The sequence below is a fragment of the Schistocerca gregaria genome, chromosome X, assembly GCF_023897955.1.
Source record: "Schistocerca gregaria isolate iqSchGreg1 chromosome X, iqSchGreg1.2, whole genome shotgun sequence".
NCBI lineage: Eukaryota > Metazoa > Arthropoda > Insecta > Orthoptera > Acrididae > Schistocerca > Schistocerca gregaria.
Genome location: NC_064931.1, coordinates 795,955,507 through 795,975,160, shown reverse-complemented (window position 1 = coordinate 795,975,160; position 19,654 = coordinate 795,955,507).

Genomic DNA, 19,654 nt, shown 5'->3' with positions numbered 1-19,654 from the left:
AATTGTCTACATTATCCCTTTCTCCCTTTTTATAAAGCGGCTTTACTACTGAGGACTTTAATCGTGCAGGAAACTGACCATTCCTAAAGGAAAAATTACAAATATGGTTAAGTACAGGATTAACATGTGCAGCGCAGTACTTTAATATTCTGCTGGGAACTCCACCAAATCCATGAGAGTCCTTAGTATTCAGGGATTTAATTATTGACTCAATCTCCCCCTTGTCTGTATCACACAGGATTATTTCAGACATCAGTCTCGGAAAGGCATTTGCTAGGAAAGTTATATGATTCCGTGTAGAAACTATATTTTTATTTAATTCGCCAGCAATGCTCAGAAAATGATTGTTAAATACTGTACATATATCTGATTGGTCGGTAACAGAAATAGTTTTACTACGAACTGACTTTATATCGTCGACCTTGGGCTGCTGACCAGACACTCCCTTCACAGCTGACCATATGGTTTTAATTTTATCCTTTGAATTAGCTATTCTATTTCCATACCACATACTCTTTGCTTTCCTAATACCATTTTACGCCCTTGCAGTACTGTTCGCAATGGGCTACTGTGATGTGATTGTAACTACTAATATTTTGCTGAAATTCCCGCTTTGTTCTACGTGATATCCGTACTCCACTAGTCAGCTGCCTTTTACTGCTAGTACCCCATTTAGAACTTTCTAATGGAAAGCAACTCTCAAAGAGCATCAGAAATGTGTTAAGGAAAGCATTATATTTGGCATTTATGTCACCAACACTATAAATATCCTGCCACTTTTGTTCCTTGACGAATTAAAAAAAACTCTATTGCTGTTGGATTAACTTTCATACATAGCTTGTAATTATAAGTTACATTTGTTTGAGTACAAAAGACTTTTACTATTAAATTTTGTGCACCATGGTCTGAAAGGCCATTCACACTTTTACTAAGAGAACGCTCATCTAGTAATGAAGACTGATTGAAAATGTTGTCTATGGGTGTGCTACTGTTTCCCTGCACCCTAGTTGGAAAAAACACAGTCAGCATCAGATCATATGAAGTCACCACCTATAACTAATTTCTGGTACTTCCTACAAAGTGAATCAAGAACCCTCTCTAACTTGAGCAGAAATTCTTTGAAGTCACAGTTGGAGACCTGTAAACAAGAACAATTAGAAGTTTAGTATCACTAGATTCAACTCCCCCTCAACACATTCAAATATCTGTTCAGTGCAGTGTCGTGAAACGTCTATGGACTCAAATGAAATACTGTTTCTTATATACATAGCCACTACCCCACCCCGCAAGGAACTCCTTGAAAAACAACCAGCTAATCTGTATCCTGGTAATGGAAGCCTCTGAATTGTAAAACTATTTAAATGGTAATCCGTTATACCAATAATTTCAGAGTCAATATCTATAAGGAGTTCACTAACTATCCGTAATACCTTTTATATTTTGATGAAATATTCTAATTCCTTCTGTACTTGGAAACATTAAATCCTCTGAAGGTGAGCCTTTAGTTAGAGGGACTTCCTTTAAGCAGCTGACTTAAATCCAAAAATTTGTGCAGCACTTACACCAACTACTACAGGAATTTTTCCATGCGTGATCCCACCACCACCCACTACACTGTCACCTATATGCTTTTCTAGCCCCCTCTTCCATATCTATTGAAGTGCAGATCATTCCTAGTGAAACCCAATCTACTGAAAGACCCAACTGGTACCACCAAAATGTGACCCATGCTCTCTACCATCAGTGCCCTCTCCAGTCACGTGTTGACGAGCCTAACAGCCACATTAAGTCGAGGCCAATCATGGCGATGGAACAGTTTCACAAGATGCACATTAGTGCCACCAGTATGAGTTGCTATCTGTACCGGGTCACCACCTACATCACATTCTCCCTCCCTATCAAGACTGTTCGCTGCTCCACCCACTACCACTACCTGATCCTCCTTCGTAAAATTCCAACATAACTCCCCTATTCTGTCAGTCGCCTGAGCCAACCCTACACTAGGCTTCACAATGCTGGTGACCTGGTACCCACTTCCGAACACTTCCTGCAACTACTGGTCAACACTTCCACCATGCGAACTACCTAGCAAGAGAACTTCTTACCGTTAGACTTTGCAAGTGACCTAGGCCTCCTAACTGCTGAGGACTGCTGCATGTTCCCTACACCTACATCTGGAAGAGGCTCCGCTCCAGTCAACACTGAAAGTTGGTCCAATCTATTGCATATACGCAACTATAACTGCCTTAATACCTCCCCCTCCTAGCTGCCTTCTTGCCAACAGCCAGTTCCCATTCCCAATCACCCTTAACACTCCTCAAACTATTTAGTTCCTCCTTTGCGCGTTGTAACTGCAGGTGGAGGGCACAGGTCTTAGACTCCTGCTACTTTATCAACTTATTTCTACTATATATTTTGCATTCCCTGGAGAAGATCTCGATAGAATGTCCACTGGCTTCATCACTGCATTTCTCCCCAATGAAAATACTTTGAACAAATCCCTCACCGTAACCCACTACTTACAAACCTACGACAGAGCCCACAAGTCTCACTCAAGGTAAAATTTTACCTATACCGAAAAAAACTATATGTCTACGTTACCTAAGTTACGTTACACCATTAGAACTCTTTATAGAACTAACAATAGCAGTCACGAAATGCTCTCTCTGCTAAGAAAGCAACTACTAATATTACTAAACCACAACTAATACCAATACCAACAAAACTTCACAAAATTATTGCCTAAAACCAAACATTCAAGCGGCCACTGGAATACTCAACGAAGTGAAAAACCAGAATGAAAATTTTACTGAAATATTTCACCAGGAACAATAAGAAACGTGAGCTGAAAACTTACTAAAGCTTTACTAAACTCTAAAAAAGCACAGCGAGCGAACGTTTCCAAAAGTACACTAAATCGTTATTTCGCAACAAACAGCACGAAACACCACTGAAAACTATTAAATTTAGTATCTGCATTACAGTGCACAAATAACTCGGTCAGTACTTAGCTTCATAACCGCTACAGCAGCAACTGCACGCCGCAAAATGTAAACACACACATGATGCGTGAGGCTTGGACGAACGACGTATGCCGACTCACGAATAACAGACCACTCGAGCCAATAACACTGGATGAAAGACTGAGATTAATTAAAGTCCACTAATAAGTTACTTTTAAAGCAAATATTGACACAAATAAATTTTAAAATAAGTGACTGAAGACAAATCTTTATAAAATACTGACGAGCAATTTCAACAGCAGTCCACTACACGTGATGTCACACCAAAGATCCTATGACAGTTAGGCGGGAGGTGAGAAAACTTGGATTGCATGGTTGACAGGCTGCTCACAAGCCACACATCATGCCAGTAAATGTCAAACGACGCAAGGAGCGTAAAGATTAGACAATTGAAAAGTGGAAAAACGTTGTGTGGAATGATGAATCACGGTACACAATGTGGCGATCCGATGGCAGAGTGTGGGTATGGCGAATGCCCGGTGAACGTCACCTGCCAGCGTGTGTAGTGCCAACAGCAAAATTCGGAGGCTGTGGTGTTATGGTGTGGTCGTATTTTTCACGGAGGGGGCTTGCACCCCTTGTTGGTTTGCGTGGCACTATCACAGCACAGGCCTACATTGATGTTTTAAGCATATTCTTGCTTCCCACTGTTGAAAAGCAATTCCGGGATGGCGATTGCATCTGTAAGGTGTCAGGCAAATCCAACACCTTCCATGAAAACCCTGACATGATAAGCAAATCCAGTAGTATGTCACATAGCTCCGAATAAATCGTGACATCAAATTAACCAAAGTAATACGAGTAACGAGTGAGCAAATGGAATACCACAGACTAACACAAGAATACCTAAATGCATGTCGTACCTTCCCACCGAGAGACCGACGCAGTTCCGAAGGGAGAAACGAGAACAGAAGCCGAGAGCAGAACCGTGTTAAGCTAGAAGGCCCTACGATAAGGACACCCACGTCGCCAGCTAACCACTAGGGCTCACCACCCGCACGTTTTAGCGTGAGACTTTTTCGCGTCTCAGGTACGTCAAGGACCACCCCCCAGCCCATGTTAAAAGCTAGAGCCCTCCAGAAAAACAGTATAGATCTTACGATAACACAAAAAGGGCCACTACCACCAGCTAGTTTTAGCGTGAGACTTTTTCGCGTCTCAGGTACGTCAAGGACCACCCCTCAGCCCATGTTAAAAGATAGAGCCCTCCAAAAGAACAATATAGATCTTACGATAACGCTAAAAGGACCACACCAGCTGCAGGTTTTAGCGTGAGACTTTTTAGCGTCTCTGTTACGTCGCAAACTTAAAAAACATTGCCCCACCACGAAAAGTATAACGTTTCTCGTTGGATAGACAGAATCTTTGTAGGCGGAGCTTAAGGTTAACATTGAGACCCTGACTGGTCAGATGAAAACACATCCAGATAGTTTTTTTAAACCAACTTCGGTAAATTGTAGTAAGGAGAAGTTAGACGTGAGTTGCTTCCGAGATGGCGATGTGAGCGGAGCTGTGCTGCCCGCCGCTGCCCTGACACTGCCTAAACACCGACAAGGTAATGAACGTACGCGATGCCGCATTTTTGAGCGCATAAGGCTTCACTCAGAACTGCAGAAGACTCATCTGTTACACCCCTTTTTTGCGTAATACTAGTGTCGATCGTTAATTACAACTCATGGTGTTCACATTTGCCACTTGAAGAAAAGATCTGAAATGCTATGATTTTTCTTTTATATAGTTATTGAGAAGCCACATCAGCCACTGTAATTTACGACAAGTTAAATAAGTAATTAAAGATAATTGAGGGCCACTGTAGACCATTTTGATAGTTTTCTCTTTTGTGAAACTTAAATTAAACCTAGATTATAGATGTGATATGGCATAGGTCATCCTTCGATCGATTGTACAACTTGGAAACCCATTCAGGGAATATTCGTTCACATTTTTGTTGAACGCAGTTGGTGTTTACCATCCTGTATTAAAACATTTCCTTTTATCAATAGTGCAATTTATAAACGATGTTTTGTGAGTAGAATAAAATTTCCAATGGTAAACGTAACTGCTTTTTCCACTTTATTTTACCAGCTAATTAAAAATAGGAAAGCCTTGAACCCTTTCCACTAAATTTAGTTAGTATTAAGATTCTTTTACAGGGAGTGCAGTGGAGCTGACGCTGAGATCATTTAGTATTTGGTTATATCATCGCTAGTCTCACTGAACTCTTCTGAATTCTACATGTCATGTGTGGTCTGGCGTCTCCTTACCAGCAACAGGTCCCAGGGTCAAACTAGTTAATTCCCTAAAAAACATGGTCAGAGCGTCGTTGCGCGAAAGTGGTAGGGAGACACGATATAGAACAAACAGACACCACCATGAATGTTTAGACATCTTTCATCACGATCGAGCCCTTGTTCATAATTCACGGAATGTGGCGGAGATGTTACACGTCAATAAAATCCCTGCAATGGACTGGCCTTGACATAATCCTGATCTGAATCCTACAGAACACCTTTGGGATGTTTTGGAACGCCGACTTTATGCCAGGCTTCACCAACCAATATGGATGCCTCTCCTCAATGCAGTACTCCGTGAAGAATGGGTTGCCATTCCCCAAGAAACCTCCAGCACCTGACTGAACATATGCTTGCGAGAGTTGAAGCTGTGTAATAAAGGCTGAGGGTGGGCCAACACCATATTGAATTCCAGCTTTATCGATGGAAGGCGTCACGAACTTGTAAGTCATTTTCAGCCAAGTGTCAGAGTACTTTTGATCACATAGTGTATGACCAAAATGAAGTGATAACTATATATTTATTTTGTCCTCCACAGGCGTCAGAAAGCAAAATCACTTTTTTCACATTAGGGGATTCAGTGAATTACTTTTTTTTAAGCATGATTTGGAAATGAGGCAACTGAATTTGAATTATTTTCTCATCCATTTCCACAAAATAATACACAAACAATCAACTGTCATTGTGTAAATGAAAATTAAACACGAAGATTCATAGAACCTTTTAATAAAATTGACTGGTTACATACGGCTTCGGAACTGGTAAATTCTGAGGACAACCGAACACAACAACGAGGTAAAGAAGGATGTGTTTCGCTCTTAAGGACGAAGTCGTTCCTCATGGACACGTATCTTTCTTTCTTCCTGTTGTGCAGTGCACACTATATTTTACAAACATCTGTTGGATCATTTCTGAGCATGTTTTGACATCGTGAGCAAAAATCACAAATATCTGTCTTTGCCTGCTCGAACGCAGAGTTACAACATTCTTTAAAAAACCTGAAATAAATTACATATTTTATAGTAAGCTTTTTACCAGCTTTTTTAAAAAAAAGTATTTAGAGAACATTTAACATAATATATTGACATTCAAGTTTTGATTCTGAAAGTAATTTAAATTTGATTTACTGCCGCAATAATGACACTTTCCACTAGAAATTAAGCTTAAATGTTCTTTTAATATAATCCAGACTCTTGATTCCAGTTTATGTGAACGGTTATCGTGGGTACCAATTCTTTCTTCAAATGTTTCATTATGTAACATCTTTTCCTGTATGACCCCCAGTCTCCTTACTGACACGAGGAAAAGCTTGCAGAGAATTACACGGCAAATTTTAACCTTAGATCCTTCTATAACCAACATGTACTCCCATGTGTTGTTTCGAAAACTCTTTGGGTTTTCTATTTACTTTCTGTTCGGTTTCTTACCTTTCAGTTCCATGGCATGTGCTAAATAAGAATCTTGGGGGTACTTTCTCTGTCCACTATAAAGTGATTCTCATAATTCCTTTTGTTCGTTTTCTAATACTCTAAGGTGAAACTGTTACTCGTAACATTCGTTCATAGCACAAACTTCTTTTCGCTAACTTCAGCTCCAATACTGTTAATGTATGTATCCCCACTTGACCTATTCCTTTTTTTGTCTTCTTCAGACTACTAATGCAGTAAATCTTTTTCCTTTTATTTTCCTTGGTTTCCATGTCACTTCGTTTAATGTACAAACAAACTTCCATGAACTAGCAAACAGATCCTGTGCACAGGCTTCAGATAACTGCACGTCAGACACTAAGTGTAGTCAATCACAGAAATGGTGGATTCATAGAACTATACAATATGGCACAAAATTAAAAAAGATTTTCTAAAAAATCATCCATAGGTCTAAAGGTCTCTCTTCCAGAAAACTCAATTGCAACTGTTTTTCTCTCTGCAGTGGCAAGAAATCAAGAACTGTCGAACTAACCGCAGATCTGTTTTTACATCTTCCCAGCTGATCACATGCTTATGATAGTTTACTTCTTTCTCTACAAGATGTCATTTACCAATAAGCAGCATCAGACGTGCTGTTCTCAGTCTCTTAGACAACTATTCCAGTCGATTTACGTGTTCCTCCATGTCCTTCGAGAACACTATGACGTCGTTCAGACAGATCAGGCTGTATTTCGGCGTTAAGCCACTAAGTACCCCATCCTACAGTCTTTGAATAGTAGCTGTGCATTTTTGAGTCCGAACGGCATTTGACAGATCTGGTAACGGCTCCAGGTTACGGTAAAAGTATTCTTTGGCCGGTTCTCTACTGCTGCTTCTAGTTGATGATATCCACTTTTCAAATACACTCTCGAAAGACATTGGCACTGACCCACATTGTCCAGGCTCCGTTATGTAAGGTAACGCTTTGGTGTTCGTTCATGTGTTGATGTACTAATAATCACAGCAAAATCTTTATTTCTTAGTGCCCTCTGGTGGCTTCTTTGGGACCAGAATGGTGGGTGCAGCCCATAGTCTGTCATTATGTTCAACAACCCCATCAGCCAGCTTGCTTCGTTAGCTTCATGCTCCCTTATTTACTGATGGGCAAACATGGTGAGTGCCCAAATGTTGCTTCCCCTGGAATTTTATTGTGTTACCAGGGAATACCATCACCAAAATCTTGGTGAGGATGTGGTCAGTTGAATTATTTACCAAGTCTAATTCCATAGGCTTGTCTGTGTGGGGAGGCATGACATCCACCTCCATCTGGGTGTTATCTGTCGTCCGCAGCTGGCCCCTGCTGCTGGAGATGAAGGCAGAGGCAGCTGCCAGCAGTAGATACAGATCCCCGAGAGGTCTTGCTGCAGTGAAATAAACAGAGAGACAGACAGACAGAGAGAGAGAGAGAGAGAGAGAGAGAGAGAGAGAGAGAGAGAAGGCTAGGAGTTATGCTTGTATGTGTATAAGGGCCTGGTAGTCTCAGTTGATTACTGTGGTGCGTTGTGACACCATTAGAAATTTGCACTTTATACATAACGTTGTTAAGCTGCTTTATGGCTCTGCATGATATGCAAGGTTTCTTTCCACATTTATGGATGGTAATGAATGTCTTATTTACTTTTAAAAACTTTTGTTTCAACTATTGTTGATGCTCGGTCTGTGGATGCACGAGTGGCTTTAAAATTGGCATTACAGTTCCGTGTAGTCTCCCATATAGTTATTCAGCTGGAGATATTGTATCATTTAAAGAAGCTCTGTACTGAAATAGAAAAATATTAGCTCTATATTATCATTACTGTACTGCTGAGCGAACGTGGTCATGAGGGACTTGAACATCCATATAAATAATTCAGCAATTCAGTTGGCTGCAGGATGAAACAAAGCCGCTTCTAAATGTGAAACCCCATTCCTTTCACAAAAATGTTTGAACTTCTGAGACGCAAATTAAGTGCCATTGTCTGTACCTATTCATTTTGGCAACTTTCAATACGAAAATTCCTTGTTAGATCTTGGGGTTGGGTTGTTGTGGGGGAGGAGACCAGACAGCGAGGTCATCGGTCTCATCGGATTAGGGAAGGACGGGCAGGAAGCCGGCCGTGCCCTTTCAAAGAGCCATCCCGGCATTTGCCTGGAGCGATTTACGGAAATCACCGAAAACCTAAATCAGGATGGCCGGACGCGGGGTTGAACCGTCGTCCTCCCGAATTCGAGTTCAGTGTGCTAACCACTGCGCCAACTCACTCGGTCTGTTAGAGCTTGAATTGTTGTCATAGAAGTAATCGATTAAATCTCTATTACATACGGACGTTTTGAAAATGCAATTTTGTAGTGCCTGTGTTCTTCAGAAGGACGATGAAATATTCCTTCGAACATGCATGCATGTCCGAAGGAACAGGCGCTGCGGCGACCGTTATGAAATACGTGAAATGAATTTGCAGTTGCAAATATGAATTGCCGTCAACAGTATAATGGAATGACGACAATGAAAATATGGGCCCAATCGGGACTCGAACTCGGATTTCCTACTTATCGTGAACGTTCGCCATTGGCTATCTGAGCGTGACTCAGGGCCAGACTCAAACTTCCATATGTCATCAGCTCCGAGTAAAATTCCAGTTTTGCACACAAAGTGAGAATCTTGCACTGTACGCTGTTTATATGACGGTATAATATTCACGTTATCTTTTGACAAACCATAACGTGAGTGAACAGTATGGCTACAGAGATGAGAACTGCAATGCTGCATTGAGAGAATATTGCCAAGTGAAAGGCCTGAGGAGAGACCCGATATCATTAAATAGTTTAAAGCAGATAACAATGAAATTCAAAAACACACTTTGAGGAGAAAGGCGTCCTATCCTCGTGGAATTTATTGATGGGGTTGCTGTTGCTGTAACTGACTATGCAGCACGTACATCGGGTAGTGCTAGCTATCGTACAGTGTCACGAGATGAAGAATACTCAGTATTGTAGAACACTCAGTGTAATGTCGTTTATTGAAACTGAAGTACACTTCTCGAACAATCACTATAGACACACAAAGAAAACAAATAACGTGTAGACGACCATTCATCAAGAGCGTCGGTGAGGTCCGTCGGAGCTGCTTTTAGCTCGGCGAGGAACTGGCTGTACTGCTGGTGCGCTGGCCTTATAAAGCCGGCGGAGGTCGGCGGAGTACTCCAACTTTCCCTGTGTCTGTGAGGCGACCACTGCAGAAAAAGGTTCGAATTAGTCTCTAGCAAGTGCTGTTTATTTTGGAGAATTCTTTTCCTCTTGGTAGCGCCTGCAAGTGCTTGTTATGTTATATGGTACACAGGAGTGTCTTGAGTGCAGTCTGCCTGGCAGGGGCGGTCTGTGGCAGACGTAACACGAGAATTGTCCATACTATGGTCAACACCACGGAAAGTGTTGCGGCCTATTTCACACTGGTATCTGCACAAGATACAGACGGAGCAAAACTGAAACCTCAGGATCCGCAACAACGCTCAAAATTATTTTTGCTCTTCGGTTTTTGGCACGGATAGAAGTTGATGACATGTGACCAGGGCCGGCCGCGGTGGTCTCGCGGTTCTAGGCGCGCAGTCCGGAACCGTGCGACTGCTACGGTCGCAGGTTCGAATCCTGCCTCGGGCAGGATGGAGTGAATACACAGAACTGCCGAATTTGGGGTACTGTTAGACCGCGTAATGTGCACGAAAACGCATTGCATACGCTATGTGTGACTATGTGGCGTGGATTCACAAGCACTTTTATTTTCGGTCTGCTCTTCTTTGAATAGAATACACCAAGAGGGCCTGTCAAGTGTATAGTGACGCTGCACGTCATCGAGCACTCCTGGTACAACATGTGATACCTGCCTTGGAAGAGTCGACTGTGTGGAAATCACTGTTTTCATACAAGATGGGACACACCTCACGTCTCTCGCCCTGTGAAAGATCTGCTTAATGCTACCTTCCAAGACCGTATTATCTCCAGAGGTGCTCCAGATGCATGGCCTGCAAGATCACCTGATATGAATCCATGTGAGTTTTGGCTCTGGGGATATCTTAAGGACGCAGTTTACTGGGGACACGTTCGGTCTCTACCTTATCTGAAGGCCACCATAGAGAAACACGTTGCTTAGATTTTTCCGGAACTGCTGCGAGCAACTGTTGATCACGTCGTTTTACGAATGCAGCATCTCGTCGACGTCTCCGGTGTTCATACTGAAAAATTGTGTAAGCTGTGGTTAATAATAAAATCAGCATTATGCCTTTTCCACTTGTTTAATCTTTTCTGCCTTCGTCCATTTCCTAATCCATTACATTTCGAAACATTTCTATACGTATTTATTGAATTCACAGCGCCAGATTTGCATCTTGTGGCCACAACTAGAACTTTTTCTTCCAGCGTAAATCGGTTCCGCATTAACGCATTACCATATCTACCAAGTTTCGCTGTCATACTATAATCACACCCACGTTGGACCTCTGTGAGTAATTGCACTTTAATTATAACCACCCGCTATAAATCTGGCCCATCTGATAAATTACTTGTACGCAGCGTGGGTAATAAATTTACCTTTGACCATAATCTGTTGCTCGCTTTAGTTAAATAGCGAACTCTGAAATTCAGTTAATTTCGGGGGACCTAATTAAGCGAAGAAACTGATGAACCTGTTTCAGTTTGGAATTTCAGTGGCTCTTTGTTAACTCCTGGTGTCACAGATAAAGGCTTTTCATTCACTGAAAAAAGAGCATTCACTTTGTTTTTTGTTTGTAAAATTTGATTGATTTGCTCCAATGTGTCGTGAACATCATTAATATCTTTATTACTGTGCCTGACTCTTATTACGTTGCCGAATGCGTTTCATGTTGAACACTTCTGGTTTGTGCCCTGACTTTTTTACAGTACCTGCATTTCGAAACAAATACCACAAAAAATTCACACAGTTTCTTATCTAAAACCAAAAATTCAAACCACCACTGGAACGATCAACGAAAATAAACACAGTGAACGAAAGTTTCAGTGAAATATTTCACTACAAACAATAAGAAACGTCATCTGGAAACTACCGTACTAAATTTAGTAAATTACAACAACGCACAAACAACTTTATAAAACACAGTGGGCGAAAATTTTCAAAAGTTTATTAAACCTTTATTTCACCAGAAAAACCACGAGGCACCGTAAATTTAATAATCGAATAACAGCGCTCAAACAACTTTGTCAGTACTTAACTTTAGAACCGCTACAGCTGTAACTGCATGCCACGAAATGTAAACCTACTGAGACTTTGATGAACGACGTAAGCATACTCACGAATCTTTCTTTCTTTCCCGCCTTTATCCCGCATTGTGCGCAGGGTCGGCAGGGTTAAGTACGGATTTGGCATGGTTCATTGGAAAAGGATGCCAGATGCCATTCCTGCCGCCACCCCATACCCCCCAGGACGGAAATAGTGTACCCCAGCTGTCTGTGACAAGTGTAAATCGTGAAATAGTGTGAATGTGTGTCAAATGACTGCAACTCGTATAACTGAGGCGGGACATGGGGACCAGCCCAGTATTCACCTAAGACGACGTGGAAAACAGCGTAAAAACCACATACAGGCTGGCCGCCACACCAGCCGTCGTCGTTAGTCCGCCGGGCGGAGTCGATCCGGGGCCGGCAGGCCCATCCGAGTCCGGGAAGCAGCGCGTTAACGCCCTTTTTTCTTTTTTTCTTTTTTTTTTACATTGGATTAGCAGTCCAACGCCTTAACCACTGTTTTTACGCCTTAACCACTTTTTTAATTGACCTTCCGCGCGTTTTTTACCTAACAACAGAAATAGAAACACAATCATAGCCATCCCTACTTGGCACCTCGACTTGTGTCCCTGCCAAACAAAAGTGAGCTCTTACCTCTTCAGGTGTTGCCTTCCTAATTACGTAACCACCCCCAACAAAAATGTGAAGAAACTACACTATACGGGACTAACGTGTGTGCATCAACCCACAATAACACGAGGGAAGGAAGGGGGGAAGGGTATTTCTAGTAGGGTGCGGAAGGTATTTCTTTTTATTTTTGTACTGTCTTTATTTTAATTTTTATTTTTTTAATGTTTTTAAATTTTTTTATTTATATAGATATCAATGTGCGAACAGTCATAGTTAATCAAGCCTGGAAACCTAAAACAGAATAAAGACACCATCGAAGATATTAAACGTAAATAACATGAAAATAAAGCTACCACTTCGCAGTTAGGCTTCCCAGCGACTGCGCCCACTGATAAGGATTGTTCAATATCTGATCGTTTGCATTTCGTTCTGACCACATCTGCCACTGCCTGGAACATTCCAGCTACACGGCGGGCTGTGAAAGGCACTCCATAGGTAGTTTGCGAAGCATTGTCGATATCTGGTATGCCCGGAAATAGCATGATGTCTTTCATGCAAATAGAGCCAGAAGTCAAGTAAATTCTTGTGTACGTCACGACAGAGGTAATGGACCGCATGTCCACGTATCCAGGTGGCGGAGTTGGTTCGAGTCTTTGGGTAAAATGTCTCATCCGGAAACAACAACGTGCGTGCAGATATATGCTCCGGCCTAACTCGCAAGAGATAAGCCAGCATCTACCGCACTAGGTGCCAAACCGGTTCCGCCTCTCCACAGCTGAGACGGTGCTCGTCAGAATCTACCCTATTACAACCCACACAATTGGGAAATTCTGCCATGTGGATATTGTAGAGACGTTCTTGCGTCACCAGCTTCCCATTAACGACTACGTACCATTGGGAAACAACATCGGAATCAAGCATGGCATTGTGTACAGTCTTCCACACCACGCACCAACGTACGTCAGGATATTTTAGTTCGACCACATTTAGGGGGCGGCGTTGCACCATATCATGATATAGGCGCCGAGTTGTGGCCATTAGTGGTGTCGTGAGCGCTACACTGCTATATCTTTGTTCTAAATAGAAACGTCCTATATAAAAGAGGGGCACTGGGATGTCCTGTAGTGGCACCGGCGCTCTTAGTGAAGCAGGTCGTAGCGCTGTCAGAAGCAAACTCGTGAGGCTCGTAGAACAACGGCGTAGCAGACATAAACGTGAGCTAACATAGAGGGCAATGACCCTATCATGGACATTAACTAGACCGAGACCACTTTTTTTGCTTGGGGAGGGTAAGAGATACGTATCTGATCTTCAGTAAAATACCAGCGGTGACGAAGTATCCAAGCGCTGCCATAATGCTACGAGCCATAGGTTTCGAAATGGGTAGCGTTTGGGCGACATGCGGTATGCGGGACGCAAGATATACATTGGCATAATACACCCGCTGAACGATGCTGAGGGATCGCAAGCGCTGATTTGCAATTCCGACCCTAATTTGGTTAAGAAGGCGTCGATAATTGAGCGTCGTCGCGCGTCGCATGTCGTTCATGAAATCTAAGCCCAAGCAGCGGACAGTATCACTGAACCGTAAGGGGGCAATGTGTTCCTGCGGTAGCCCAATCCCGATGCTCAAGGCAACAGACTTGACAACGTTGATTTGGCTACCAGGAGCTGTACCGTAGGTTGCAATCCAGTACAAAGCCACGGCCATATCGTCAGCTCCACGTATGACGATCATCAAATCATCCGCATATGCGGTGCAGCGATAGATGGAGCCGCCGAACTGTATCCCAGTGAGCCTGTCTCGGAGACCACACAACAAAGGTTCTAAGGCTAATGCAAATAACAATGTTGATAATGGACATCCCTGTCGTACTGATCGGCGGATCGGCATGGGTGCCGTCAGTCTTTCATTAACAAGAACTCGAGAAGTAGCCCCATGCAGAAGGCGTGTCAACACGGTGATAAATGGGTTGGGGTATTCCATGCGCCGTTGAACGGCCGTGAGGAAAGTGTGGTACACAGGGTCAAAAGCCTGGCTAAAGTCGATAGACGCCAGGGCTGCCGGCAAACGTCTCATCCGTGCAAGGGACATAACGACATAACGCAGTTCTGATGTTGTTGGGTCCCCCCAAAGACGTCTGATCGCTGGACAGGACGCGGAACAATGTGCCGCGAATACGTTCTGATAGCAGCCTCAAAAAGATCTTGAAGTCGCTGTTCAATAACGTTAAGGGGCGATAATCGCGAACATGATTCCGTCCCTTCGGCTTATGGATGGGGACAATCAGTCCTTCCAAGAACTGTGTAGGCAACGGTATACCCGGGGACATCAATTCCTGACAAAATTTAAACCTGACACGGTACCAACAGTTGTTTAAATGCTTGATAGAACTCTAATGGTAATCCATCGATTCCTGGTGATTTATGGGGAGCACCTTTACCCATGGCGTCGAGCACTTCCTCTTCTGTCACTTCTCCCAGTAAAGTCGGTACCATGTCTGGTGGAACTGTACCGTGGACATGTGCTGAAACGGCGTCTACCGTCGTCACATCAGGGAGCACTGCGGAATAAAGTTGAGCGTAATGCCCATAGAAGGGTTCTGCTATATCTGCTTGTTGTGCTACGTGTCGTCCGTCGTTCGTTATCATATCGGTTACCAGTGCTCTACGGCGCCTTCTGCGTTCTAGGAGCACGTGGTGCATAGTTGGCCTTTCTGGTTGTATCATGTCTGGAACACGCGAGCGTATAACAGCGCCCTGTAAATGATGGCCTGTCAGGTGAGGGCTCCATAGCAAGACATTCCCGTAAGACGGTGTAAAAAAAGTTTTCCGTGCTCCTCCTCCATGCCGCCGCTTCCCGGCCGTAAGCCATGAAGGTGCGCCTAAGAGCAGGCTTCGCACATTCAATCCACCAACTGAGGGTCGATCGGTAACGACCACGACGCTGTAAGGACGCGTTCCACGACTCTTCGATAGCACCTTTACATGCCGGCTCGTCTAGATGGGCGACGTTCAGTTTCCATGGGGGCCTACTACGCCACACACGAGCAGGTTGGAGGGCAATGGTTCAAATATAGGCTGTGTGGTCGGTGAATGCAGTGGGCCAGAGCTCTGCTCCTCTCGTCGCCGTCGAAAGGGCGCCTGTGACGTAAATCCTGTCTAACCGACTTGATGAATGACTTGTATAATGGGTGTAACCAGGAGCTGGGCTATAGATGTGGCGCCACGTGTCGATCAGGTGATGTGGCTGCTGATCAGACGGAGATAATGTACAGTTAAAAATCTCCTCCGATCACCATATCGTCTTTGCGGCCCTTAAATAGACGCGTAATATCTTCCGAAAAAAAGCGGGCCCGATCTCTCCGTCTCCCTGATCCTGAAGGGGCATATACATTGATGAGTCGGACACCGTTGACAGTTACTGCCATGGCTCTTGCACTCGGTAAGTACAGTACGTCCGTAGCCGCCAAGCCGTCCCGTAGCAGGATAGCCACGCCACAATCGGTAGAAGAGGCGTGGGATATGTGGGCGGTATATCCGTAGAAGTCAGGGAAACTAGCAACACATACTTCCAGTAAGAGGGCCACGGCGATGTCCGCCACATCGAGCATGCGTTGCAGCATTGTCAGTTTGTGTGGTGCCATTATCGCGTTGATACTGATGGTGGCAAGGCGAAAGGTGTGCTGCCTAGTCTCTTCACCTAGGGTAGACGCCATGGCAATCAAAAATAACGGCAAGAGATGCCGGACCCACCAAACCCGTTACAAATTAGGAGTCTTTCACGCTAGGAGTTGCATCCCCAATGCCACCCGCTCCTCTATCACCCGTGCACTCTCTAGGAAGTTCCGCAACATCGTCCGACCACAGGGGGTGCAATACGATGCTGTGTAGCTGATCGGCACCTAAATCTCTCTCACGTACGTCGTCTTTGGTACAGGTAGACGGAGCGCCATCCATCGACGCTACCTGCTGCATCTGTGGTGCAAGTTGTAACTGGGCACTCGTGGTATGGGCAAGCGAACCGTCTACACCACTTAGATCCTCAGCAGGCGCATTATCCATGCCGTCTGATGAGATGTCACCTTCTTGATCGGCCGTGTGCAGCAGGAAATCGTCAGAAGGGGTCCGCCGACGTCGGTTGCGTCGTCGAGGCAAACGTTGCTTTCGAACATGGACATCCGTATCCGAATGTGGGAGGCAATCCAGCGTCGTATCACCTTCCGCTAGGAAAGCCGCGGTCGGAACAATGTTCGCGTCGACGTCCGTAGCGTTCTGAATGTTATGTTGCGTCTGTATTCCGTGGGACTGTTGCTGCTGTTGTTGCTGTGGAGGGGGCGACATATGGGTTGGCATAGGGCGTCCTTCCTCTTCCTCCCTTGGTACTTCTGACGTCGATGGAAGTGTCTGATCGCCCGTTTCGTCCTCATGTATGGTGCGCATCGTCGTCTGAGCGTACGTGAGGGGCAGGATTGTCGCCCCCGTCGGGGAAACGGAGTCTCCCACTGGTATCTGCGTAGTTCTACGTTGTAAGCAGCTCGATCGAACATGGCCTTCCTGCCCACATTCGGAACAGGTAAGCGATTAACCGTCGTACATGATGACTGCACGACAGCCACCGATGTTCAAATAGGACGGCACATGTTTCTTGAGCTCAAGTTTAATTTGGGGCACACCATTGTAGACCTTGTACGTCGAGAAAGTTTGCCATTTTTCAGCAACGTGGCTAGTAACATTGCCATATGGTCGGAAGGCGTCCTTGACAGCTTCCTCTGGGACCTCGAAGGGGAGCTCAAAATCCCGTAATATCCTTAGGCCCATGCCTGCATGATCCAACGTCACTGCACCGATATGCCCCTCAGAATGTTTGAATTTGAGTGAGTTCGAGCATTTAGACACCACTGTCGTGCAGACCTCTGCACTGGTCATTTTAACATAAACCACGCTCGCCGTTATATAAAAAAGTATTCCGACGACAGTCGCAGAATCTAAACGTAGATCGTCGCGTATGAACTGTTCTATTTCATAGGCTCGAGGACGCGCATGATCTGGTTGAAAAGTAATTTTGATCGTATCGTGGCGCCATGTGTGTGCCATAGTCGCACTGAACTTGGAACAAATACAAATCGCGCCGCGCGAAGGTAAACACAAGCAAGCGCTCATACGGTCGCGCACGGCGGGGCGCAGCCGACGTCCACGCCCCACCGCAGTCGTAAGCAGACTGTGCTCTCGGCTACCCTGGCGGGCGTAAGCATACTCACGAATAACAGACCATTATTAAAGTCAAACGGTCTCGCAATGACAGAGTTGTCAAACTAAGCAGGTTTTTCTTTAATTTATTATCAGGCGAGTGATGCTAAGTGTTGGGTCTTGCCCACTCGTCTCGTTTAGGGTGCCTTAAAGGATGCTGCGTTCTCAGAATGCTATGCAACAATTCAAGCAAATAAACTTAATAGTTTTATTTCTATTAAGAAGATTAACAATACTTAACTTGAAGATTTACAAGGAGTAGCCACAAATGATGGGTGACATGCAAACAGTAATATTCTTGGCTATGCCACGTCACTGATAACTAATGTCCGCGATATTGAGTCCCATCTGAGCGACCAAGGCCGCTCCTGCCGTGGTGCGACCCTAGTAAGAGCGCCATTGGCCGACGTCGTTTCACCGCCTTCTCTGGTCTTCCGTTCTTCATATTCATTCCAGCGCTTGTGGTTACGCCAGAACATTCCTCCCCCCCCCCCCCCCCCACACACACACCACCCCCTCCCATCCCCGCCAAAGCGACGGACCGTCGTCGTGTATGGAGTGCGAGGACGGTGGGGGATTGAAAAGTGAGGGCGCAACGTTGGACCGGAAGCTGTGGCTGCAAGGGACGTCAAGGTTCCGGCCGTACCCCGCCATCCGGCTTGCACTCTGGTGGAACTGTCTGCCATGAACCAGATGAAGAAGGCGGCGACTGCTGCTACGTGGGCGGGTCCAGCTCCATCGGTAGGAAGAGAGAAGGCGGAGGAGGCGAAGGCTCCGTCTCCATAGGGTCGTCCGGCTGTGTCGTGATGACAACGAAAGAAGAGTGACTGAAAGATCATCGTGTACATGAGAGAGGCGAAGTTGATTCTGATGGCGGCGGTGCGAGCCATCTGGACCCGACAGAAGATACTTGCAAGCGCCAAGTCGACGGACGATCTCGCCTCGCGCCCACAATCTGCTACCGCTAAAAACCCTGTAAAAGACAATACCATGCGGAGCGAAGCGATACTTGTGGCTTTCCTTCGGAGTCGAATCCTGAGGAGGGTGGAGCAGGTGGAGCAGTGTGCGATGGCGGCGGCCGTGAAGCAATTCCGCCGGCGATGGCCCATCTCGTGGGTGCGAACGGTACAAGGCGAAGAACAGCTGCAACGCTTGATCCCTGGTGTGTGCGCAGCGTGGTTTGGCCATCTGCTGCTTGAAAGTCCTGACAAAACGTTCCGCTTCGCCGTTAGACTGTGCATGGAACGGTGAACTAGTTAGATGCTGTATGCCATTGCGTTCACAGAATGTTTCAAATTCATTTGACGTGAACTGAGGTCCACTGTCCGACACTGATACTTCAGGTAAGCCTTCTAGGCAAAAAATCGATGCCAACACATGAACTGAGCTACGTGACGTTGTCGAGTTCATTGGCACAGCAAAACTTTCTATACGAGTCAACCACATTAACAAACGGGTGTTCCAAAAACTTCCCGCAAAATCTATGTGCACAAGTTGCCATGGCGATTGCAAAGAAATTTTTTGGCGGTGCGTGCTGATTTTCCGCACTTTCGTGCCACTGTGACTTCGTCTCTTCTATTTGGGCGTCCATACCGAGCAAAGTACAGCGTCGACGCGCTAACTGTTTCGTACGAACAATGTCTTCTTCCAAAGCTGGTTCACAGAGGAAGACTGCACTGTAGTTCCTTCTCTAGATTGACAAAATGATAGATATCGAAATAGACGACATAGGGATAGAGAAACAATTAAAATCGCTCAAAAGAGG